General features: G+C 37.1%; 1 protein-coding gene across 1 annotated transcript in view; it reads left to right on the top strand.

Moving 5' to 3' along the window:
* LOC131683707 (ecdysone 20-monooxygenase) overlaps positions 1–26,777 on the top strand; it is a 126,840-nt gene that overhangs the window by 2,470 nt on the left and 97,593 nt on the right. Inside the window, exon 2 of the mRNA XM_058965941.1 lies at positions 26,704–26,721. The gene's annotated coding sequence lies outside the window, so the exon portion shown is untranslated. The remainder of the gene's footprint in view (positions 1–26,703; positions 26,722–26,777) is intronic.

The following is a 26,777-nucleotide window of genomic DNA, read 5'->3' as shown; positions in this document are numbered from 1 at the left end:
CTGAAATATAACCAATGCCAGTGGCGATTAAAACATTGTTAAGTACCGTCAGATTTTTGCAGTTATATCTTTGATAGATTTCTATAACTTACCTTACATTTTTCTTGTCATTTTGGATACCGTGTTGAAGATATTAGAGAAAATTGACCGTATTTTGACGGATGTCAAATTACCCATCATAATTTTTACGCACGTGCCATCTGTGAGTCAATCACACTTTGATTCGCCAATTAGTCTGACAGAGGATTGAAACCTCTAACGACAAAAACAACTTGTGTATTGAATACACGGAATAATAAACTGTTCATAAATTCATTAAAAAAGGTTACGATTGCGCAGATGAATTTTCACGAAAATTGTGACCAAGATCTAAATAATAAGGAAACTCGTAGTTATGAAACTATTTCTGTTCACACAAAATTGGTTTATGTCAAAAAATACAACGAGTTTCACTCTTATGTCTGGTTTTTATCATGGGTATGAAAGATTCTCTTGCATTACGAACTTAACTTTTTATCAAGAATAGAATTAACCGTTGTGTGTTCAATAAAAAACACCTGTAACCCTAGAACGTTGCACTTGCGTTTTCCACTCTAGAACGTTGCACTGGGGTATAAATGTACCCCACGCATTTGATCGCAATCTTCGCAGGTAAAAATGCAAACAAAAAAAAATGTATAATACATCATTTTCTTCGTTTTTTAACCCTTAAATGCGCAATGTTGTTTTAAAACAACATTGTGAAAACCATCTCAAAAGTATCATAGTGACGTATTAAAACTGTGAGACAATCTTCAGAAAATTTGAAAAAAATTGCTTTGCGCCTTTAAGGGTTAATTGCGAAAACAGCTGTGTAAGTGAAAGTAAGTAATTTATTGAATCAATGATACATAAATTGGTTTGAACCAAGAAAAGGGAAAAACTCGCGGTTTGGACTTTTTGTACAAAAATAACTATAACTTTGCGAATTTTCATCCGATTTGAAAAAAGCAAATGATTCTAAAAGTTGATAGAATGGTCTTGAAACGGTATAAAATGGAATTTCGATATTTTTGAAAAAGTGCAATTATTTTGAGGAGTGAAAGTTTAAAAATCGTGTTTTCGAAAATACCACGAAATCGGGTGTAAATTGAAATGAAAGAATATTTCTGACCAGTAATACATTGGTAACACGCAAAGTTACTATTACATATTGTGCGCAAATTATACTCGCGAGCCATTACTTTAAAAAGCTATAAAAAATAAATAATAAAACAATAAAAATCAACAAAAATGAAAACGATTTTTTGTTCCGCTTCAGCATTAAATTAAATAAATGATTAAAAACGATTATATAATACTAATTGTTACTTACGTAGTAAAACAACCAGTATTTAAATTGGTATTGTCATGAATCATATTTCCACTGACAGCACGAAACCTGACGAAACACTAACGGCAACCGTACACTGGGGTACAAATGTACCCCACGCCAACTTGGACACCTGCTTCCACAAAGGCTATATGCAAACTGGCTTTACCACCTTTTCCTACTCTTACTAGGAACTCTAAATTGAATTGTGGTTAGGGTCCCAGGTCGGTATATGCCGAATTCTCGTTTTCACACGGCTCCAAAAAAGGCATGGGGTACATCTTTACCCCAGTGCAACGTTCTAGGGTTAACAGGCCGACAAGGGTACCCGGGTACCCGCTAACTGAAATGCTCATAACTATGGCTTTCTTTAACCAATTAGGACACTTTTCGATGCTTTGGGTTCAGGAAGTCCAATTTTTAATTCTGTAAAATTGGTAATCCGGATTTTCCGGAGCAATGTTCCGGTACTAGGGTATGAATTGTAAATTTTAATAATATCCTCGCAATATGAGTATCAACACTTTAAATCATGTTGGAAGTCTCTTATTTACCGTTACGAGACCAACTGGCAATTTGACCTCGGAATGGCCACTCACGGCCCCTAAGCAACCTCTATCGGAATGTCCGTTTCGAAGTCAAATTACTAAATGGATCCAAAACCACGAGATACAGCCTGCTGATACAATTCCAAGAATTTTGATACCCATATTGCCAGTATTCCATTAAATTTCTTAAATAGCACTGGAACATGTTTCCGGATTCCCGGGAACCTAATAAATTAACCTGAATCATTTTTACCAAATCTAAAAGTGAATGAGTTCCTGAACCCAAAACACCCAAAAGTGTCGAAATCGGAGGGAAATTGCCTTAGTTATTGACAGTTCAGTTTTGTGGTACCCATGTACCCTCGTCGGCCTGTTACGTAGTAAAAATTCAGGAGCCCCTCTTCACTCTCTCAACAATACTATTAACCCAAAAGCTTGACTTGGTGAAGTTCTAAGAAGTCAAAAAGTTTCAATTTCCTGCATTGGAATTTCATTAATTAAAACCTAAAAAGGTACCCGAGTACCCCGTCGGACACATAACGGATAATGAATTATTAAAAATTTCCACGGTGTATCTAAATCCATTATTAACAAAAAATGACCATAAATTTACGGCATACGGCATTCGAAAGATGCAGTATCCAAGCATCTTCTCAGTGAATTCGAGAGAAATGGCGATTTGAAGTTTTATGACACGTTTTATAAGGCTACCAGCAAACACCCACGGGTTTGGTCCTATCTTTATAAAAAAATATTTGTAGACAACTATATTTTATATTCTTCTGAAGGAAAATTGTTGATGAAACGTCTACCAGTTAAGTAATGAAAAAACAATTAGAGTCAGTCAACAAACTACTGAGATATGGCCTTTTCATTCCAACTTTTATTCAATTTTTTTAATTTACACGTTATAGTTAACGATAGGTGGACAACCCTATTTTCATACTTTTTCAGCGCAGCATATAAATAACACCTTTTGGGCATTATATTTGTGTAATTAAATGGTAAGGTTTTTCTTTAAAACATCGATACGTATAAACGATCTAAATAGTCAATGGACAAACATGGCTTCATGCTTGAAATCTGGTAGAAAACCCATCTATGACCGCATACCGCATTCAAATCGTTATAACTTTCGATTCCGTCAACGAAATATTTTCAAACTTGCAGTGGATATACTTGATTACTATATCTTACAATTGTCAAGTACCAAATAAGTAGACAAATATTTTTTGTTTATAAATATAGGTCCAAACCCGTGGGTGTTTGCTGGTAGCCTTATGAAACGTGTCATAAAACTTCAAATCGCCATTTCTCTCGAATCTCGCGATGGATCATTTTGCAATTCACTGAGAAGATGCTTGGATACTGTGTCTTTTGAATGCCAAATTTATGGTCATTTTTGTTAATAATGGTTTTAGACACGCCGTGACTCTGAACTTGTTTGGTTGTTTTATGGTTACAGTTCATAATTTGGAGAAACATTGATTTAATTATATTAACGATATCGACTAAAAGAGACCAGAAATAAACAGAGGCCTAGAACGTTGCACTGTGGTAAAATGTACCCCACGCCATCTTTGGAGCCGCGTGAAGACTAGAATTCGGCATTTGCCGACATGGGACCCTAACCATAAATCAATTTTGAGTTCATAGTAAAAGTAGGAAAAGGTGATAGAACCAGTTTGCTTTTGGCCTTCGTGTAAGCAGGAGTAAAAAGCTGACGTGGGATAAAATTTTACCCCCCCAGTGTACGGTTGCCGTTAGTGTTTTGTTCTGTCAGTGGAAATGTGACTCTTGACAATACCAGTTTAAATACTGGTTGTTTTACTACTTAACTAACAATTAGTATTATGAAATCGTTTTTAACCATTTATTCAATTAATTCAATTTGAATTTGAAGTAGAACAAAAATTCGTTCTTATTTACGCTGAATTTACCCTTTTTAATTTATATTTTTTACAGTTTTTAAAGATAATGGCTTGCAAGTATAATCTGCGCACAGTAATTACTGTATTACTGGTTCGAAATATTTTTTATATTTCGATTTCCGCCCCATTTTGTGGCATTTTCCAATAACCAAAATTCATTCTTCTAAATAACTGCACTTTCTCAAAAATATCGAAATTTTATTTTATTCCGTTATTAGAGCATTCTTTCAAATTTTGGAATCATTTTTTCAAATCGGTTGAAAATTCACAGTTTTCGTTACTTTTGTGGAAAAAGTCAAAATCGCAATTTTCTCGCTTCTTTTTTGCTCAAGTCTATTTATGTACCTTTGTTTCAATTAAGTCCGTCCTTTCATCTACACAGCTATTTTCGCAATTTATAAATTAAAAAATAAAGAAAATGATTTGATTATTCATTTGTTTTGTTTGCATTTTTGCCTGCGAAAATTGTGGTCAAACGCGTGGGGTAAGTGCAACATTCTAAGGTAGAAAAAGTAAGTGTAACTTTCTATGGTTAATGAAAAAACCTGTTTTAATCCACCTAGCGGAGCAATTGTGCCTTTCTCATTTCTCTAAACTATGGCACGGAGGCTTTTTATGTTCAACATAATTGTGGAAATGTCCATTACATTCTTAGTACACTTTGCACTTATACACAATGGCATGCCAGCCACGAACTTGATGAGCTACGTGTCGACGGTGAAACACGTGAAACAAAAAATATCATACTCCATTAGCCTAATCAGCATTAGATCAATGTTATCTGCTTGCTAACTCATTTTGTCATGCGGGGGTGGGTATGTGAGGAGGGCGGAAGTCCCATGAACGAACGACTCCCAAGCTTAAATTGGTATGCTTTGTGATATAGTGGTGGTTTAAAGATGATGGGGTTGAAAGGGAGGGGTATGTGGGCTGGATGGGGTGGTGGTCTGAGGGGTGATTTAAGGAGATTTTTAAAGGAGGGGAGTGAACAGTAGAGGGGGGGGGGTGTAACCCCTCTCCGTAAACCATCAACTACGCCCCTGTTAAAATCCAAAAACCTTATGCGAGTCGAAAAAAAAATTTGGCCGGGATTAGGTTGACGTTTTTCAGAGTGATTGCATAACCTTTCTATATGAGAAAGGCAAAAATGTGCCAAAATCCAAAAAAGTGAATTGTCGTCAATTTTTTTTTTCAAATTTTGCATCAAATCTCGACGTTTCATGCACCTTGAACACATTTAGCATCAAAAAAAAAAAAATTCTATTTTTGATTTTTCCTATAGTTTATATGAGAAATTTCTGTGTGGCCGCACTCTGAAACCCGTAATTCCGGAACCAGAATTCCGATCGATCCAAAATTCAATAGCAGCCGATGGGAAGGTTGCACCTTTCATTTGAGCCATCTCTGAGAAAAATGAGTGACATTATTTGACACATACGCACATACATACACACACACATACACACATACACACATACACACACATACATACACACATACACACACATACAGACTTTTTCCGATCTCGACGAACTGAGTCGAATGGGACATGACACTCGGCCCTCCGGGCCGGGATTAGGTTGACGTTTTTCAGAGTGATTGCATAACCTTTCTATATGAGAAAGGCAAAAATTGACTATACTCACGAAACTGTTATTTTTTATGACAACTATGCTTAACCTTAAGGCTCAAGTTACCCTTTTTGAGCATGTGTTGGAATTGAGCGCTTTGTAGTATGCGTAGGAAAAATGTGTTCACCTTTGCCACCGGATTTTTCAAAAGCACCATTCAACTAAACCGATAGTTTTTCCAGCAGCTATTTTGCATGGTTTGAATCGTGATGATCTAATAAATCGACTGATTTTCTTCTTTTGGAGTGTTGAAAAGGTTTTATATGGATAATCCGGTGGCAAAGCTGAACACATTTTTTCAACACATACTATCAAGCGTTCAATTCTCATAGACACTCACCGAAAGTTTTTTGAACCTTAACCCTCATACGATGTTCATGATTTCAAAAGGTTAGAGACGTTTTTCCTATTTTCTTCGTGCATTACAGCGTAATTTACTTGCGGATTTTTTTTTTGGTGGAGTAATGTGACTGATGATAATGATATCAGGTGCATTGTCACGATTTTTATAACAAGAATAAAATATCACGAAACCATAAAGAAATTACGAAAATTGCGATTTGTCTTCTTAAAGAAATTAATATGAATATGAGTCGCGCTACTACGTACGAACATCTAGTAGTCAACTTGAGTAGACAATATCACGGTAACGCAAATAGAAATTATTAAATTATGTGTGCTATTTACCACTTCTTACACAGGGAAACCGCCCATATCCTGGATTGCCGCCATCCCTGCACTATCCACCACCCAGTCACAGTAAACAGGAAGAACACGATATAGCTCTGCAATAATCACAACGTCGTACTTTGTTTCTGTTGTTGACTGCCACAACAGTTGTTGTACAATGTCACAATGATTGAGATTAAGCTGGGCGCCTTTTTGTACTCTGGGCATAAGAAACCTCATATGGTCCTTTCAGCCCTCATTTGTGCACTTCGGTTGCTTGGTACGATTTCTAGCAATGTGTTCCTTCTCCCAACTTTTTCTGCATCAGATCTGTCTGGGACTCTACAGTTTCTTGCTTGCTGGCCGAAACCCAGGTACCTGAAATACCTCTCCGTTTGTTTACTGGCTCTAGCGATCAATCGTAACGAGCACACCGACCATCCGACTTTAATCTTCCCGGGTGACATAAGCTGGTTGGCTGCGTTTGGCGATAAGCGATCGCTGTATGCCACTGGAAGTCTTCCTCAACATGATTGACTTTACTCTTTCTCCAGGTTATATTGCTCTATTAGCACGCTCCTCACTTCGTCTTCCGTTGTGATCTCGTCCAGATTCCTGCACTCGACCACTGCTTTCTGAACTCAAGCTCTCTCGTTCTTTTCTACTCCCACCATTTCTGCAACGAGTTCCTGGTAGGTCGAACTCTTGATCAATGGATGTTTCTTCAGCTCAAACATCATCTCGCCTTTTTGAATGCGCCTAGTTCTTACTACATTCTCCTCCAGCTCCTTAATCTTGGGATCCTCTCTCACCCTTTTGCGGATCGCAGTGTACGTTACGCCGTCTTTTGCTTTGACGACTAGAGCATCTCCCCTGTAGTTCTACTGATTCGCCATTCACTCTCCATTTATCGGTTGTTTCGCTGCCATTCGCCGACCTTCTTGGGTTTTTTCGGTTCCTCCTCCTCTCCTGGTGTTTCCCTTACTCTTTTCACAGAACAGGAATACCGGTCACACTTAGGCATCTCATAAGCTTCTGCTTTCGTTATCTTCGTGGTCTCCAGTGTCTTTTCGACGTTTTCAGCTCTCTGCAGTAACGTCATTTGTTCGCATTCGATAGCTGCTCTGACAAATTTGATACAAATCACTGATCTGTTCGTGCACGTTGCCCTTGCTTTTCACGAATTTGTAGAGAACTTTTGTTTTTTACCTCAGCTTCTTCACTTTAGGCAACCCAGACTGAGACTTGTTGCGTTAGATTTGTTTATTTTTCTTGTTTTTATCTTTTTCCATGCTCTTTGAGTTCCAAAAAGCATGGAAAAAGATACGCCGTAATAAGTAGTTGCATGCATATGATCCTATGAGTACCTTTGCAAGCAGTGAGGTAGCATTCGATGGTTGACGTGGTCCTTTATGGGATACCGCGTTCAGAGCAGGAAAGGCGCTAGTCAGGAACGTTCAACTGAGCTGACTTCCACCGGTTAAGGTGCCGAGTTTCGAACGTACTTGGATGTCAGAGAATGTCTGTGTGTATGTATGTATGTATGTATGTGTGTATGTGCGAATATTTTAACAAAACGTCCGCATCTGTTTCTCGAAGATGGCTGAACCGTTTATTACAATCTAAGATTCAGACATTGGCTATCATTAAATTTCTTTTTGATCCATCCAGAGTTACGGCGCAGAGTTAAAGTATACGGTTACATAGAAATCTCGTTTTAATTTGTCCACATCGGAATTTCTGAACCGATTTTCACAAACTTAGTCTTAAACGAAAGGCGCAACTTCGTTTCCATTGGCTGTTGTTGAATTTTGTGTAAATCCGACTTCAGGGTGAGGAGTACGACCACGCAGAAAATTCTGATTTCAACGGATACTTCAATGAATGTAAAAATATATTTTTTTGTAATTTGTGAGCTCAATTGCTTGAAATCGTAGTTTTAGGTCACTAACTCACATTCAACGCCTCTTTGATCACATTAACCACCATATAGACGGTTCCGGAAGCCTCAGGAAAAGTAGCCATAATTCAAAATTAACAAAGACATATCGACTTATCGGAGATGATTGTCCGATAATCGCAAACTTAGTCGTAAATGAAATGCATATCATCCCCATAGGCTGCTATACAATTTTTTATAGATTGGTTATATGGATTCGGAAATATAGACTGGATTCGTCATACATAATATTCCTATTCCCAATTTTAATGTCATCTCGAAAAAAAAAAATCCAGAAATCTTCGGTTTTTTGGACTTTTGCATCTTTCCTCATATAGAAAGGTTATGCAGTAGCTCCAAAAACGGGCCGAAGGACCGATTTTACTAAATTTACGTTCTGGACCACTGAGTTTGTCAGCTTACTTGAACTTAGGCCACTAAAAAATAAGACTAGCGTACTCCAGTGTCATGAAAAATTTATTCTGGAGCTTCCGTCATTAGTATAACTGGTTTTTCAATTGCTGCTTGGTCCCAAGCGTTCTACCGAATCTAGCTTTGAGTATTTAGTTTACTTGTACCGATATTATGGTCATAAAATATTTTTTTCACGGTTCTAGGAGTACGCTTCGAATTATTATCTTGCATGAACACACACTTCCAGATATCTGGATAAATGTGTGGGTACCCAGTACTTTTAGATTAGAAATTTGAACCAACTTCACCATGGAAAATACCCCAATCCATAATATTCCTTACTCCATGTTTGAATGACCTGGTTGTGTATTGTGGCATGGATTCCAATGATGTATGTGGTCCAATTTTTAAGTTGGTCAGAGATTCTCAATATTGCTGCATTTTCGAAAAAAATCGATTACAGTATTTTCTACAGCAAAACTATCCAAGAAAGAGATACAGAGAATAACTATTTCTCCGCGAAAAAGATATACACTGAAAAAAAGTTATTCACAAAAACAAAAATGTGTTAAATGATTTTTTTTCTTAAAAAAAACTATAATCTTATTCAAGATATTTTAAATTTTGTTTCGACAAAAACTAATATCGCGTTTAGTTAAGACCATTTCGTAAGTTTTTCACGTTCCTCTATCATGAACAATAGGTTCAAAGCGCACATAAAATTTCCTGTAACTTTCCATTTGACATCGAAACGATATTGAAAAAATTGAAAAGTACAGGAAAACAATATATGAAGACTTTTTTTCATTAGGTCCAATCTGCAAATGAGAGCCCTCTTTTTTCGCTTTCTCTTTCGATTATTACTGCAAAACCATAAAACTTTTTAAAAATTTATCAATATATTTCGAAAGGTCTAGGATTGTACTAGCTTATTATGCAAACAGCTGAAGGGAAATCAGAAAGGTGACCGAGTAATTCGCGGAAGAGAAAGTAAACAACGAGAGGCTCTCTTTTGTAGATTGGACCTATTGAAAAAAGTCTTCATATATGATTAAACTTTATGGTCTGATGATTCAACTATAAAGATAGTCCATACTTTTATTGTTGTCTTGTAATTTTCCAATTGATCACAATATCACCTTGACGTTGACAAGGTGGCCAATATTTTTTGAAAGTAATTCATGCAAAGACTTCTACGCTATTTCTAAAAATTTCTCTTGTGTCGAAATGTTCTAATTGCCAGTGAAAATTATTAAAATTCATAAACAGAATACGACTGCAAAGTTCAAATGGGCAATGTCCATTTTTATGGTCGCTTTCTCACGTAATTCATCTATAACAGAAATAAGAACACTAATGCGATGCAATTCATTCATTTAATACCTTTATGCCCATGTTTACATTTTTAAACAGCTATTACTTCTGATTTAGGCAAGGTTTGCTCACGAAAAGTCCAACAAATGCGACTACTACCTTTCATTTGAGTACTAAAAGTTACAAATATTAGATCTAAAACTGAAGTTATTATAATTAGTCTGATTGGATTCCGATGAATCAGTGCTGCCGGCGTCGGCGGTAAAACATGATGATGAGTTATGTTCTATCAATGACCATGCGGTAGACTTGGGAGCAACGCCCAACTCCTATTTAGAAAAAGGCAAAGGATTCTTCATATTTCCTTTCGATCATGTCCATATGAGCCTACCTAGTCCTAGTTTTCCGTTCTAAGTTTATAACTAATTCACTCTAGAATACCTATCCGTCTTTCTACTTTGCTTTCGTTTCTTTTAGTCTTGAATTTGCCGAAAATAGCCAACAAAATCGATACAATAAAAAAAGTTTTTCGTGTTTCTTGACCCCACCATTTTCAAGGAAAAAGAGTTTTTGAACCCTATATTCACGAGAAAAAAAGTTGGACATGAAAGAGTTAAGAGATTTATTTTATTCCATTTCTAACCTAGTCTTTCGGATCTTATCGGTCATTACCCTCTCCGCAAAACAGCATATATTCAGGACAAACCCATAAAAACCCGTCCACTACTACAATACTAATCTTTGGCAAAGATAAGAGCCTGTACGTGTTTGGCCGGATGCTGAATGTTGTACATTTGGAAAATTATAAATTTTAGAGTTCATCGGCTATATCAACGTGGATGATGATCCCACATCATGACTGTTTGGAAAGATAATCAATTAGACACCACATAGATATGCTAGAATATTTTTGTGATGCAAATTTTATTAATATTTCGGTATGTTGATCCCGTTAAACCCCAGCGTTGTGATTTCACTTTATTTTCGTTCATTTCTTCAGGTGGCGCAATATAAAAAATAGCAATATAGATTGAAGTTAGTTAAAAAAACTTACTGTTTACAGTAGAAAATACAAACGTTTTACTATCACTAAAATTTATAAACCTTAGCTCAACGAAGACTACCTCTATGAAGCAGTCTACAAAACCAATACCCAACGTTATCATCTGTGGTAAAGCCCACAATAATTTTATTGCTTACGATTAACTTTTGAAATATTTTTAATGTTCTACTATGTTGTTAAAGTCATAAATAACCACATATTTGCATGAGACAAGAGTCTATGAACATTTTTTTGTTTTCTCACATTCGAACTTTATTTAAAGCCAACAAATTACATGACCAGCACTGACAAATTGTTCCTTAAATCTTGCACGCTGTATGCCTGAACGAGGTGTAAGATTACGCTTCTCTACCTTCACAAAGTATAGCGAATAAAAATAAACGCCAGAATCGGACAGCTTTGTCATGCGATAGCCCTTGGAACTCGTTGTTTTTATTGGGTTGTTTTTCTGTCGACCATCATCGCCTTATACTGATACAGGTTACACGTGCTAATAATAAAAATAAATAATCCTATTGAGTATGGGGTAGAAGAGCCCTTATTCATCTCATAAGTCAGAATGTTGCACTGTCGCTGGATTGCGCTTAACCCTCCGGAAGTCGCGCTTATGGCCCACTGGACGAGCAGCCGCTGGTGCCCTAAGACGATTTCGCTAGATTATCAGAGCAGCGAGCACAAGCGCGACTTTCGAAAGGGTCAATAGGTTTCAACATCTTTGCTTCGTTTCTAAAAATGCAATGCAAAATCCGGTCTGGAAAATGTACAATACTTGCGTTTGAGCGAAGTGAAAAACCGTGTACAATGCACCCTTATTCATCCTGCCATTTAAGATAATACGTTGAACCAAGCAAAAAATGACGCTCATATTTACTAGAAAACACGTTCCATGGCGACATGACCGGCAACCAAAATATGATTCAACTATATAGTTCAATCATCAGACCCTATAGTTGAATAATATTTTGATTGTTTTCGTATAGCTTTCAAATGGTTTACAATATCGCCTTGATGTCAATGAGAATAAATGATCTAAAAAGAAAAGATTTACGCATAATCACAGGTTTATTTACGGGACATTGTCCTGCTAAGTATCATCTGAAAAAATGGCAAAAGTTTATAAGACTTTTGTCGATTGGAGAGAACATATTCTCTGCCATTGTGCAGTACCATTTCTTCGAAGGGAGCGCTACTTCGGAAGGCATCTTATAACGCCTCACGAGGTGTGGCTTACCTGTCCCAAACGAATCCGCAGCTACATTAACAATGTACTACCCGGTTGGGATGATATATGTGGACAAACAAACAACTCGCTTCCAACTATATTTGATTCGGGCAATTTTTAACATGTAGAACAAACAAGGGCAGCCCCAAAAGATAATTTGAATAGTGGTCTCAGTGGCAAAGATTCCCCTAACAAAAAAGTAAACTTTATGGGCCTTTCGAAAAACCTATTGTTTTTTTTATTTTTTTTTAACTTGTTTATTTGACACAGCTCAATGCGTTAGCATAACTGAGCCGTGGGTCTTTAATAATATTTACAATATGTAAAAATTAAAATACACTTTCATGTGTCCATCGGGTCTTGTTGACGCAGCTTTCTGCTGCGTGGTGGTGAAAAATAGGGTGTGTTGTCTGCCGCACCTTGGGGGTCATTCGGTCCGTCATCTATCGTATTTTTGTTAACGTCCATGTCGTCATCGGTACTGCATTCATGATGTTCACTGTCCGATGTTCTTGTTTGTTTCTTGTACTTACGGGTTGTTATTGTAAATCCTTCGTCATCGGTATCGGTATTTGATTATTTCTTGCTGTTGGTTGTTGGTTTAGACGTATTTGGTGTAATCGTTGTTACTTCGCTGTTTGAAATGGCAGTTGGTTTGGTGGTACTGAGCCGGATCGTTGTTGAGCTGATGTTTGTTACTGCCTGGTCCGCAGTCATTGGTATAACAACCGGTTGTGGTTTAGCATACGATGATTGTATACCGGTTTTGGTCGTAGCAGGCAGTGGTGCAAATTTTCATTTTCAAATGCCAACTTTCAGCTCAATCAAACTCAACCATGATTCAAATTCAAAGCCTCCCTTAATCATTCACTTTCAAGTTGGCGGGATTTTTATAACCAAACCGTACGTCTTCATTTCAAATTGATGCTTTTTCATTCATCAACCAAAGCTGTCATCTGCTCTGTAGAGGCCAGTTTAGGTTAAATGTTGGCATATTTTACGTTTTCAAGCTTACATGAACAGTAAGAAGTATGTTCATAGTAGTTTTGCTTGAAAAACCTAGTCAATATCCCAGAACAGAGATATTCACAGGGTCAATGAAATCGAAAATGAATGGAAAATGATTGAGCTGCTCGGCTGTTTGAATGATGAAAGAAACGAAAAACTGCGAATTGAACATAGTAGGGCATGATTTGAGATTTGTTCTTCCTTCAAGTTCAAAACAACCTGGTGAAAATTTGCAGCTCTGGTAGCAGGTGGAATTTCCTTAGCAGTCTCTGCGCAAGGTTTTCCGTGGTGTAGCGGCTGATCACAATACGAATTATACAATACGAATTATAAAAATATGTCAAAAGTTGTTGTTAGGATTTTTTTTATTGAAGGCCAAATACGTTGAAAAAGATTCTTTTATATCTTCAAAACGATAATCATTAGATTGTTGACATTTTATGCTGGGGTAACGCGAATAACTTTTAAAAAGGGTATAATTAAACGAATTAATTATTTTTGCTGGAGTAAAATACTAAATATCTAGACAACTATCGTATTTTGGAAGATTTTTGTTAAACGCATTTGGATTTAAAATGATACTTAGAATTATATTCTGTATAAAATTGCAGTTTTGTATGTCAATTAGCATAAAATTCAAAAAGACGTATAAAGTTATTGCTAGAAAAACTTTTTATCGATAAATTCTCTATCAAACAATTACATTCAAAATGTTTCTTTTCGCTTAAGGTTTTTGTTGACAAAATATAACAAATTTAAAAAAATGGGTTTTTTTCAATTTTTATTTTTAGCACATTTTTTTTTTGTTTTTATGAAAAGTGACAAATTTTTTCAGTGCATATTTTTTTCGTACAAAAGTCAGATAGTTCAGACATATTTGTTTAAAATACAGTAATCGACTAAAATTGAAATTAATGCACAAAGAAACCTACACCCTTTTCAAAAATTTGTCTTGTATCAAAATATTGCAATTGGTAGAGGTAATCATGGAGATTCATAAACCAAATCCAACTGAAATCGCCACAAAATCGCCCTAATGATTTAGTGCACGCTATAGCACATATAATCTAATTAACACGGTCTGAAGCGCGCACAAATGAACGCTCATTTCCGCGTGATCCTAAAGCCTCCTCGCCCGCACGTCTAAACCGTACAGTCAATATCACAATGAGAATCACGGCTAGCTGCAATTTACGTTTAGCAGTGTTTTGGTGAATGACATTTCCCATCTCGTCTGCAATTGTAATGAGTGAATCTGACGGTTAGCCCTTCCGAGTATCCAGCTCTACTGCTCCAGTAGGATAAATCTACAAAAAAGAAGAAAGAAAAACATTGTTTCATGGGACACCCTATCCAACTACACACAAAACTCGGCCGTAATTTCTTTGGGCTAATAAGAAAAAAATAATTTAATAGCAATTTAATTAACGTTAATACGTTTAATACTAAAACGGTCCCGTTTACTACACTTGCAGTAATATGAGTTTAATACCGCGATGGTCTGTTACCGAAAAGACAATAGAATCTTACCTAAAAGTAATATAAATATACCCGTCGGATTTTGGGTGTATTAAGGTTCAAAATTATCGTTCGGTTCGAAGAAGTTGGTTTTATGTAATTTTGGAACGCTGAATTCGTTTATCATATTCAATATAAGCATCCTGGGGGTCCAGATCCATCCCAAAAATTTTCAACTTGTTGAGAAATTTTAAATCAGTTTAAATTTTATATTAATTGCAAACTCAAAATCTTTGCTAACCAAATTTGACCACCAACACTAATTTTCATTAAATGAGGTTTTTACGTATTACGTATGCTCATTTTAAAATCGATATTTCGAGCACCTCCCGAAATTTTTTCTGGGTCTGCTCCTGGCCACAGTACTCAAGGAAGAGCAAGGATATGAAGGAATAAAGTTTAGAAAAGCGTGGAATGGGATCATATGAGCAATCTTACAGTTTTCCGTCGACTTAACCCTTCGTCAGTCTCGACAGCTTAAAGTGCTGATTCACTCAACATAGAATTCCATAGAATTTTCAAAAATTCCTTTTTTTGCTGCGCAGTCTAATATAGCCCCTTTATGAAAATTACAGTGTTAGGTGGATTAAAATCGTTTTTCCTGGAGAAAACAATTTTTTTTTTCAATATTTCGTAACTTTCTAGGGGGATAAATTTGTGACTTGGATGGAGGTGGAACCGATTAATAATAATACATGAATGATCGTTAATACAAAAGACACAGATTATTTTCTTCGAAGAAATATTCAGGAATCAGAATACATTGGCTTAAATGGCACGTTCCCCGTATGTAGTCGGTGATTTGTGCCTTGCCGTGTGGTTTCATCATTTCCTGAGCGGAAGGAAAGGACAAGGAGGTGTGGGGAAGTAGAATTGGAAGGGTGGGAAAAATAACAGCACAAAACAAAAATAAACAACAGGTAAGTGATACTCACAAGTAGTTCAACTTGCCTGCGAATAAGCATAAAGCTCTTTATCACATTGGATAAGAAACTTTAGTATGTCTCTGAGTTTCAGTCGTCCAAACATGGTTTCTATATAAGGACGGCTGAAGACTCGAAATCGCAATTGCGCTACCGCTGGACAGTTGCATATCAGATGATATGGGGTTCCGTAGTCGGATTCACAATGATCACATGAAAAAGACTCAGCGCGCTGAATAGTTGCCATGTGATAATTGAGTTTACAGTGGCCTGTTAAAGCCCTAGTCAGCATGCCGCAGTGGAGTTTCGAAACATGTAGGAGATTTTTCAAAACTACTGGGCATGGTTGTTCTAGAAACGACGTTGTTTGGCGACACGTTTGTAGATTTCTCCAATAATTGCGGTACTCGGACGAAGCCCAGGATCGTATTTTTTCTCTTATCCAACTTGTCGAAATTGGCAGCGCGGGCTCAGGACCAACGAAGTCAATCGCTGAACCTGCCCTGGCCAATTCGTCAGCCCATTCATTTCCAGTAATACCGCAATGTCCGGGCATCCAGACAAGGTAGATAGTGTTGACAATGCTTAGTTCTTCGATTTGGGTTCGGCACGTGATCACTAGCTTGGACCGGGATTTGTCTGAGCTAAGGGCCTTGATTGCAGCCTGACTATCGGAGCAGAAGTTTATAACTCTGCCGGACAAACTCAGTTGATGGGTCGATTGCACCCCGTACATAATCGCAAAGATTTCTGCTTGGAATGCAGTACAGTATCTACTTAGTGAGTGAGATTGTTCCAATCTCATTGCACGACAGTAGACACCAGCACCAGCACGCCCCTACATCAGAGAACCGTCAGTGTGACAGACCACTTGCGTTTGTTGTTGTCTTTCCATATAGCCAGACAACCACTCCTCTCGAGAGGGAATCTTCACATGGAATGTCCTGTAAGGAAAACTACAAGTGAGTGTAATATCGCTGGGAGCAAGAATATCTTCACCCCATGTAACTATTTGTGACCACAATCGTGTGTGACTGGTAGCAAGATCAACATGATTACTGTTCCAAAGCCCAGTAACCTGCAGTCTGTATGCACATGATAGTGCTTCTTGTATGAGGTGTATGTGTAATGGTTTGATATTAAGAGCAGCAGTCGGAGTCGTGGTGAAAGCACCAGTCAACGCCATGAGCGCCATTCTTTGCAGATGGTTTAGCTTTGACTGGACTGTCACCACCTCTCCCCTCTGCCACCACACAAGGCATCCGTATGACAGTATTGGACGTACAATTGTCGTGTAAATCCAATAGATGTATTTAGGTTGGGACCCTAGGTCTTTCCAAAAGTTCGTCTGCACTGCCCGAAAGCCATGCACGCTTTCTTGACTCTGAACTCAACTCTGAGCAGACCAATTCAGTTTGGAATCCAATATGACTCCAACGTATTTGACTTGATCTGCACACAGTAGCTCAGAATCAAAGAACTGCAAGGGACGAACCCCGGTTGTTATTCGCTTCTTAGTGAAAAGATCTATTGAAGTTTTGCTTGGGTTAACTGATAGTTTAACTTGTCGACACCACTGTTCGACAGCTCTTAATGCCTGTTGCATTAAGTCAATGATTGTTCCGATGAAAAATCCAGTAATTAGTTTTTGGTAACCCGTAGGTTGGAAATCCAAGCTCATTGAGTTTCTTCAACAAGCCATCAGCTACCAAGTTCCATAACAAAGGTTACAGAACGCCGCCCTGAGGACAACCGCAAATACTCAACTTCCGTATCTCAGCCTGTCGCAGTGACGAGCAAAGTATACGGTTACTAAGCATTGCGTTTATCCAACCCGAGATGCAGGTATCCCATGACCGCGCGTCGCTTCCAGAATAAACTGGAAGGACACATTGTCAAAAGCACCCTCAATATCTAGGAATACACCCAAGCGAAATTGCTTTAGCGAGAAGGCTTTCTCAATGTTGTAAACAACATCGCTAAGCAGAGTGATCGTGGATTTCCCACACTGATATGCATGTTACATTTTGTGCAGTGGATATTCAACTAAACTAACGTTCCTGATGTTATGATCGATTATCCGTTCCAAAGCTTTCAGAAGAAAAGAACTTAAGCTGATAGGCCTAAAACTCTTGGCTTCTTCATAGCTTGAGCGCCCCCCTTTGGGAATAAATCTAACAGTTATTTCTCGCCATGCTTTCGGGATGTACCCGGTAGCAAGACTGGAAAGCAAAATTTTTTTTCAAGACATGTTTAAGAATTAAGAATTTTGCAGGAGCACGAAAAGTATTCCATCTTTTCCGGGTGATTTGTATGGAGTAAAGCTGTCAACTGCCCACTTGACCGATTCAGTGGAAACCAATGTGCGTGCTAACGCCCACGAGTCCGAAGCACCAGAATGAGATCTGTGAACATTGTTCAACTCCGGATCGATACAACCTGGAAAGTGTGTGTCGAAGAGACAATTAAGAACATCTTTTTCGTCCGTTCCATAAATCGATTTTGGACAAATAATACATGAATGATCGTTAACACAAAAGACACAGATTATTTACTTCGAAGAAATATTAGATCTAGAGCAAGTAATTTAGTCACTATTTATTTATCATCTTCAATTGATTGATAATATTTTGTGTACTGTCCTGTACGATATGATTCCAATTGTCGCAAACGAAACCTAGTGCCATGATTTTCAATGTCTCATTTTACACCCAGTTAGAAGGAACCAGAGGCGAAAAGGGGGCGTTTCAAAGGAATAAAGTACGCGAGTATTACTGACAATGACTGCTCTGCTGATAATGGCAAGCATTTGTGTGAAGGCTGTGAAAGTGCAATCTATTTAGCGCTGAGCTGCATGCTTGTAACCCGCCCGTATGACGAGATGCTGAGAAACTATAGCAAAAGCGTTACAAGGTTCACTTCTATTTATTGATGGGTTTTAAACTGGGAAGCTCGAAAGCAAGTCGGCTAGTCGACTGGAATTGCAGTTAATTGGCGAGAGCGCCAACAAATATTAATTGAAAATATCTAGATTGACCCAGAATCAAAGCATCTTGATACTACAAAGTTACGTTACTGTTTCCGAGAATATCAGTTATTTAATCGTTTTGAGCTGCAATCCTTTGAGGTGGAAAAAACAACCTTCAATAAACAACTGAGATTTCACAGCTGCCAAGTTCATTGCCGTTTCCATAGCGTTTGCAAGCAGATGCTCCTACACTCGCACACGAAACACAGCTATATGTATGTATGTACAATGTACATCTCGCGAAACTGTGCTTTGCTGATAATTCGCAGAAATGTGGCTCGTGGATGGGTGTGGAACACCCTCCCAACACCTTTGCATGGCCCGCTCATATTAGCTTTATTCATCACTCAGTGCAAGCCGCTCGAGGCAAACGCTTTCTTCTGTCCGAGAAGCAGCAGGGGGAAAAAATTCTTTCCCCATTTCACCGATTCTTCGGACTATTCTGAGAAGCGTTATGTATTTAAGCGACACAAAGCTATGGATAACTGTTGATTGGGTGTATCATCGGGATACAGATTACTCGGATGTCGCTCGTTAGAACTGAACCGTTATGTACAGTTTCGGATAATGCACTTGATATCATTCTTGATTCTATTATGTGTACAGTATGGTTTCGATTTTTGTATGGTTCATTTTAATTACGGGCAGATTTTGGCACTATTTAATTTTAGCAACCAAATGGGTCGAGTTTTGGAAACCCCTTTTCCAGCAAAATATGATAGTTTCAGGGTATTTAAAGAAATACCTTAATAATAGCATTTAGGTAATTTGAAATATATTCTGGGTCCGTGTTTCGTTTTAACACGGAATAAGAATATATCCCAAATTACCTAAATACTTTTAGTAAGGTATTTTAATGCATTAAATAAAATAATTCAATAACAAAAATTGCGGCTTCTGTGAAAAATAGCTTATTATACCGGTATGAGTAAAGTGACCATACGTCTTGAATTCCTAGGACATGTCCTTGTATTTAATTGACTCTTCTCTGGTCTCCTGGGATACTTGTTTTGTCCTGGTTTCTCTTCTCTTAGCTTAAAATAATAACTTCTTAAAATAAAGAAATTTGAAATCCTCCATTTTTTCAGTTGTTTAGATTGTAGCTCACAGATGGTCTCATCGGAGAACGCCCGGCACCCACATTTAGTTGTACGTTAAGAATAGCTCAGGAAAGCTACTTGGGACTGTTGATATTTCTGCTTTACTTAAATGACGTGTCTTTTAGTGTTGTAGACTCCTATAATCCTTCGCAGATGATTTTGAAATATTTTGTCTTCACAATATTGATTGATTTCAAAGCCCTATATTAGCGAAGTTGAATGTTTATTGAAAAACAAAATGTGACTTTCTGAAGTTACATTTTATTCAGTTTCATCACATCAGGAACGTTGTACTGCTCACGTTCAATATATTAAGAATAACGCTTTTGTAAGCCCCGTAGTTTAAAAATGAAAATAAATATTTGCAAAATACATGCGTTTAATGATATCTTCCTGTTGAAATCATACAAAAGACACATTTTTAAAAGTTTAATTTGATTGGCATATCGATACTTGATTTTCGTAGATTGTCATAGTATTATGTAAGTCATAATATAATGCATGATCAAGCGGAGCAGATAAGCGAACCTTCTGCACATGCACTTTTGATTTCGATTTACCCAGTTTGAATCAAAACGTCAAAATGAGTGGTATTGATGTAGTTTATATCGTTTGTTCTTCTAGTATACTTAGTCTAGTTCTAGACCGTTGCCTGAAGAGTATTGATTTACTGGTGTTTTAGGGGGAAAACAAAACCGATTTTGACTATCGGGGTATGAAAACACTTCTACGTGAGTCAAGGAATTCTATTCCGAAAACATTTTGTTAATTAACTCAATAATAAAGTGTAAACTCACTTCAAAGAGTGTGTAATTTCACTTCGAAGTGGAAAGTTGAAGTATTAACCCTTTGGGTTAAGCATTGCGTTCAGTTGTGATATGTTGTGTTCTTCCAAGTAATACGGCTAGTAGTGAGATAATAGATTTCTCATAAAACTCATATTCATTCTATACTCGTGGAAAAGTTTCGGCATAAATAAAGGGCGAACACGAAATTATTGCGACACCGAAAATGTCATGCCAATTTTCTTATAATAATCAAACCAAAATTTTAGGGTAGTTTTATACACATATTTACTTCAAAAATCAAAAGAAAAGTTAATCGATGGAGCCTTGAGTGTAAAATTGAACGCATTTTCGCTTGATGCCCTCCATCAAAGTCTTTACAGTGTCATCCGGTACCAGTTTCTCAGTTTTTTTTCCATTTTCTTAACATGTCCTTCTCGTCTTTGACTGTCTTCTTGCTCTTCCGAAGTTCCCGCTTCATCATTGCCCAGTACTGCTCCACCAAGCGCAGCTACGGACAGTTTGGCGGATTCATGTCGTTTGGAACAAAATGGACAGAATTGGCCTCATACCACTCCAGGACACTTTTAGAATAGTGGCATGATGCCAAATCTGGCCAAAATGGCGGAGCTTCGTCGTGCTGCTGCAAAAACGGCAAAAGGCGCTTCTCGAGGCACTCAGATTTGTAGATCTCGCCATTTACTGTGCCCTTTGTCACGAAAGGCTCACTCCTCAGTCCGCAAGAACAGATGGCCTGCCAAATGAGATATTTGGAGGCGAACTTCGACATTTTCTTCTTCTTAAATTTGTCGTCCACATAGAACTTGTTCTTGCTGGTGAAAAACTCCAACCCCGGAATTTGCTTAGAATCGGATTTTATATACGTTTCGTCGTCCATCACACAGCAGCCATATTTTGTCAGCATCTTCTCGTAGAGCTTCCGTGCCCGAGTTTTAGCCGTCGATTGTTGCCGGTCATCGCGGTTTGGGAAGTTCTGTACCTTGTATGTATGTAGTCCAGCTCTCTTCTTTGCATTCTGGAAGTAGCTCGGCTTGCGACGTTGGGATTTGCTTTAATCATCCGCTTCACCTTTCCCTCCGTCTTTTTGTTCTCCGGTCCCGGTTTTCTTCCAGCTCCTTTGCCGTGGTCCAACGTCAACCGCTCCTGGAACCGCTTCAACACTCTGGAGACGGTTGAATGGTGAATGTTCAACATTTTTCCCAACTGCCGATGCGACAGTTCAGGAAATTCCAGGTGTTTGGAAAGAATTTGTTCTCTCGACTCGCGTTGGTTCACCTCCATTTTCGTTGATTTGAAAAACACGTCTTCGAGTTTGACAGCATGTAAACAATACACATCAATGAGAAAGTGTGCAAAATTTGGTTGGTTTTTACCCAAAGGTAAAAAAGTTACGCCCTGTTGAATGTGTCGCAAAAATTTCGTGTTCGCCCTTTACATCTAGCTGAATCGACTAGTCGGACTCGATTATCCGGGGATTTCAAAAAAATCTCACCCCGGATAATCGAATCACCCGGATAATCTAATCAAACTTTTTTGTGTTATTTTATGAATTTAAGCTGTATTTGCGAAGAAATTGAAAATAAAATGATCAGGGTAAATTTTCCTATTAAGAAAAATATAAATGTACCTATTTTGGCCCTACCTGATTTTTTAGAATTTCAAGGTGTGATTTGTATTTTTAGTTTTTTTCATGTAATATTTTTATTGGTAACGAGTTAACGGCATGTATTAGTTGTTTATAGATGTTTGCGCAAGAATTCTAAGACAAACTTTTTAACAAGGTGTGTCTTCTGCAATACAGGTCAACCTCGATTAACGGGGGCTTCGATTTTCCGGGGTAAATGATTCGATTACTTGTATACTAGAAAAAAATAAAGTAAGTAAGCTGCGGGTCGTCTGTTTCTCGGCACCAGTTTAGTGTCCATGGTGGTGTCACATATCCCAGCTAACGTTTCTTTTAACCCTCATTCTAGTTAGAAAAGGGCCCGTTGTCTTCACGAAGAGGTCCTTGTCCTTGTCCTTGTAGCATCATTTAGTTGACCAATGTCGTACGGGATTGTCATGTGATCACTACGCATGTAGTCTTCGGAAACTCTCCCACTCATGTTTGTAACCAGCGAAGAACTACAGAAGGTTACGTAGATGATGGGTTCTAGGCGGCTTCAGCAAGAAGTACTGCTGGCGCCCTCTTTACATAGATTTACATAGCCAAACATCCATTTTTGCTTGAGCTACCCAAGAATTGAAATCGCCTCCAGAGACTGCCGGGTCTCTTATCAGAATCTTGTTAACCATTTCTTGATCAACTTTTTACTACCGCATATAGGGTTCCAAAACAATTTTTTCTTAGAACTGTTGGCATCATGAAACACGAAATACTTGGTTCACTAAAGATTGGTGCTTCTTTCGCAGTGCTAGAAGCTGCTCAATATTTATATTAACAGAAACTATCCCTGGCAGCACTGTTTCAGCGGAACCCAATAAGATTAATTGTAATAACTTCTGTTCTACACATAATGTTAATGCTCGGATGAAAGATATTAGTCCCAGCTATTAGCTTATTTGTCGTTGTGAACATACGTTGTGTAAACCAAAAGTTATAGTCGTCTAAAAACGTTATTTATCAACAACATTGGCAGGAATGAGTTAAAGATGCCATTGGAATTCTGAGTAGGAATCAATTGTTGAAAGGGATAATGGAAGAAGAACAATATTGTGTTAAAGTCCACTGGAACCCACAGCAGGATATTCATCAGAATTTTACACCGGATTTCGTTGAAAATAGGAACATGATTCTATCAGCATCTTGAAAAAAAAATCATAATCTTCAGCAGAATGCTGTTTGGAGCAGACCTTTGAGTAGCTTTTCTGTAGAATCCTGCATCAAAATTCAGAGAAAATACCATAAAATTACGGATAAGGATTCAACCGAAATTTTAAATAGATTCCATCGGAATGCTAAGAAAGCTTCGATCAGAATCCTAGAAAGTATCCAAACAGAATCCTGAAAAGCATGTCATCATTACCCCAAGAGAATACCAGAAACCAACCGAGTAAGTATAAGTATTTATGTGTAAAAAAGACCTGCAGTAACCGTTATGTGTATCACAAGAAAAATGTACTTTTAGTTTAAAACTAAGAAGTATCATATTTGGCAACACTGTCGTAAAAACTTGAATTTTTTACAGATTCAGATCCTTCAAAAATTATCTCTCTGATTGATTCTAGTGCAAACAGTACCGGAGGTATAATCCGAAGAACAATTATTTTTTCGAAACAATTACTTCAAATTAGGAGTGTTCCCATGGACCGAGGGGTGGTTAAAAATATATTATATATTGGCTGTAGATGAACATATTCTTCAAAATTAGTTCCAATCCGTGAAGGTCAATCCCAAGTTTTAGTTTTGTGGCCAGTTTGCGCGGAATGACTCATATATGAGCTATTTTTGAGGCAGGCCAAAATTTGTGAGGAGGAACCCTAGACCCTCCGAAAAAATGTTTTGTTGATTGCAATGATCGAATTAGCACTATAATCAGACATTCTAGTTGAAATTTGATTATTTTTTTAGAAACACCCGGATAATCGAATCATTTTCCCCGGATAATCGAATCACGGATAATCCCATTTATAATTAGTAATACGAGAACAACAAAAAACCAAAGTCTACGCATACTTTTACAAAATCCCCCCGCCCCGTTCGTAGAGTTTTGCTAGACTCCCCCGTCCCCCACGAGTCTACGTGGTTTATGAACGGCCCCTAACAACAAATGACACTGGTTTGTACTGAAATCCCAAATGAACCTTTTTCTTGATCAATGTGAGTAAAAATATATTTATTTGGAAAAAAAATTAAGATTCGTAATTTCAAGAAAGTTCATTTTTCAAAAGCAGTTTTTATGTATAGGGACACTTTCAAAGGCCAATTGGTTTTCCAAGAATTCTAATATTAATTCTGATAGTTTGAAACATTTACTTTCATGATATTGGTTTTTATAGAACTAATTATCCCATATATCTGAGAGGAAGATTCCGAATGAAACAATTCGCAGGCTAAAAGATCACTGGAAAGAGAATACACGGTTTTTGTGCTATGTTCGTTTTAATGATCTAACTAATTTTTTTCAGTCATTCATTTTATTTATTTCATCTAAATTATTATTTTGAAACAATTTAATATATCCTATTAATTTTTAAAGCCTATTTAGTATTGTTTGATGTTTTATTTCAATCAATTAATTCTTTTATTATGTTTTTTGATTCTATTCATTTTATCGATTTTTATGTTATAGGGGGAACTGGGCCAATTCGGACCTAGTAAGGGTTTATGAGCTATAGAACTGAAGAGTGTCAACCGAATCACAAATAAATATTTTTTTCCTAAAAGCCTGATGAATTGCGCACATCTTTTTCTAGGGCGACTCTTTCCAATCTTTTACCGTATTGTGTATAAAAGGTTTTGCGCAAAAGTACATGAAAAGTCCGAATTACCCCAACTCTATTCCAATTCGAACCACCCATTTCTTTTCGATTTCTTGCAATGGAAACGAAAACAGAGATCCGCAATATTTTGTGAGACAGAACGGAGCTACATGACAGCCATGAAAATGATATATGCACTTTTTCATAATATTACCATATCTGAGAAACAGCTGGGGGTCCAAATTAGCCAGCTGTCCGAATTACCCCACTTTCCCCTACATATTCCTCATTGTACTTTTTTTCAATTATTTTTGTTGTGTATTCATTCAATTCATTTAATTTATTTTTTTTTGCTTAGTTAATTTATTTTATTCAGTTATTTTTTCTATTACTTTCATCCAATTTGTTGGTTTGAATCAATTTAATTTATTCTATAAACTTCTTTAAAAATTGTCTAGCTATATATTTAATAAGCTGAACTAATTTGATTTATTTACATTAAAAATTTGATTTTGTTAATCATTTTACTCACTTCATTATTCTGATGACCTTCTTTATTTTATTTGTTTTTTGTTTGTTTTATTTATTTTCTATACTTTATTCAATTTATTCGATGTGTTATTCATGCAGGACTCGAAACTGTTTTCATCCCACCTCTAGTTGAGTGCCTACTTCACATGAATTCTAGAAACTAATGAATGATCCAATCGGTTTTTCAATTTAATAATACAGGTGCGGCTTCAAAAAATTCTCGTAAATCTTTTTTGTTGTTTACCATTTGAGCATAAACATTCTTACACATGGTGCGATTACCCTTCTCCTCCCACCAAACTAAGTCTCAAACTGCCGATTACTGGTTCTGATTGTTCAGGCTTTCGATTTGGCCCTCTTTCTTTTACAAAATTTTAGAACTCGAATATTTTTTTCTTGTACATAGTTGTCATGTAATGTATAATAAAAATGTAATATATACATTTGGAATTCAAACAGGCACGTGGCACATTTATTTATAACTTTTCGTGTTCGTTTAAGTCACTAAGGTGCTCCCTATTCACGGCATAGCCTCAGAAATCTACCTCACGAATGGCAATTTTCCCTTTATTTGAAAACTTTTCAATTTTACCGATTTTCAAAAGACTACTTTTATTGCTAAAATATTAAATTATTACGAATATTTAAGTTATGCATTTCTGAATCGTTTGGTGTATAAATGATAAAAATCCATCAAGTAATAGCGGAGTTATAAGCGTGTAAACCTTGCATAGTTTCGGTACATATGAGATATTTTAGATTTTAGAATGACACCTAGTCCCAGATAGTGGAGTAAGAGAGTGTCAAAAACACCACCAACTAACCCCGGTCTCCCCTACTATTGTGTAGTACCTACTGTTAATGTTGTTCACATCACAAAAATACCTTAAACACCACTCTATATCTGTATAGTAATAGCAAACATTTAAACGTCAGCAACCATGGCTGATTTCGTGACGTGTGAACATGCAATGTAAGCAGTACAGTTTATTCCTAAAAGTAAATGCATGTAAAAAAATCGAAATTTATCAAACGCAACCCTTTTATATTTTTATGGGTACCTAAAAATCTCGATGATGTGGAAAAATTATCCCTGCATACCATTATTTTTTGTTCTGATTTTGCAAAACTCTTGGTTAAATCTCCTCGCAGTGGTGAGTGTATGCTCATTCGAAACCAAATTTTCTGGACGCATTCGAAACTCGTCATTCATATATACATACATATTATAATCATCATCTTACGATGCATACTAAATTTCGTTTCCTCTTTCTTTTGTCCCCAGGCCCCGCATTACCAAAATGTAAGTGAGAGTTCCCCAAAACCCCATCCGATCATTCACATCGCCAAGAAATGCCA

Source organism: Topomyia yanbarensis, chromosome 2, assembly GCF_030247195.1.
Source record: "Topomyia yanbarensis strain Yona2022 chromosome 2, ASM3024719v1, whole genome shotgun sequence".
NCBI classification, from domain to species: Eukaryota; Metazoa; Arthropoda; class Insecta; order Diptera; family Culicidae; genus Topomyia; species Topomyia yanbarensis.
Note: the sequence above shows the minus strand (reverse complement) of the source record. Positions and strands in the feature narration are given on the sequence as shown.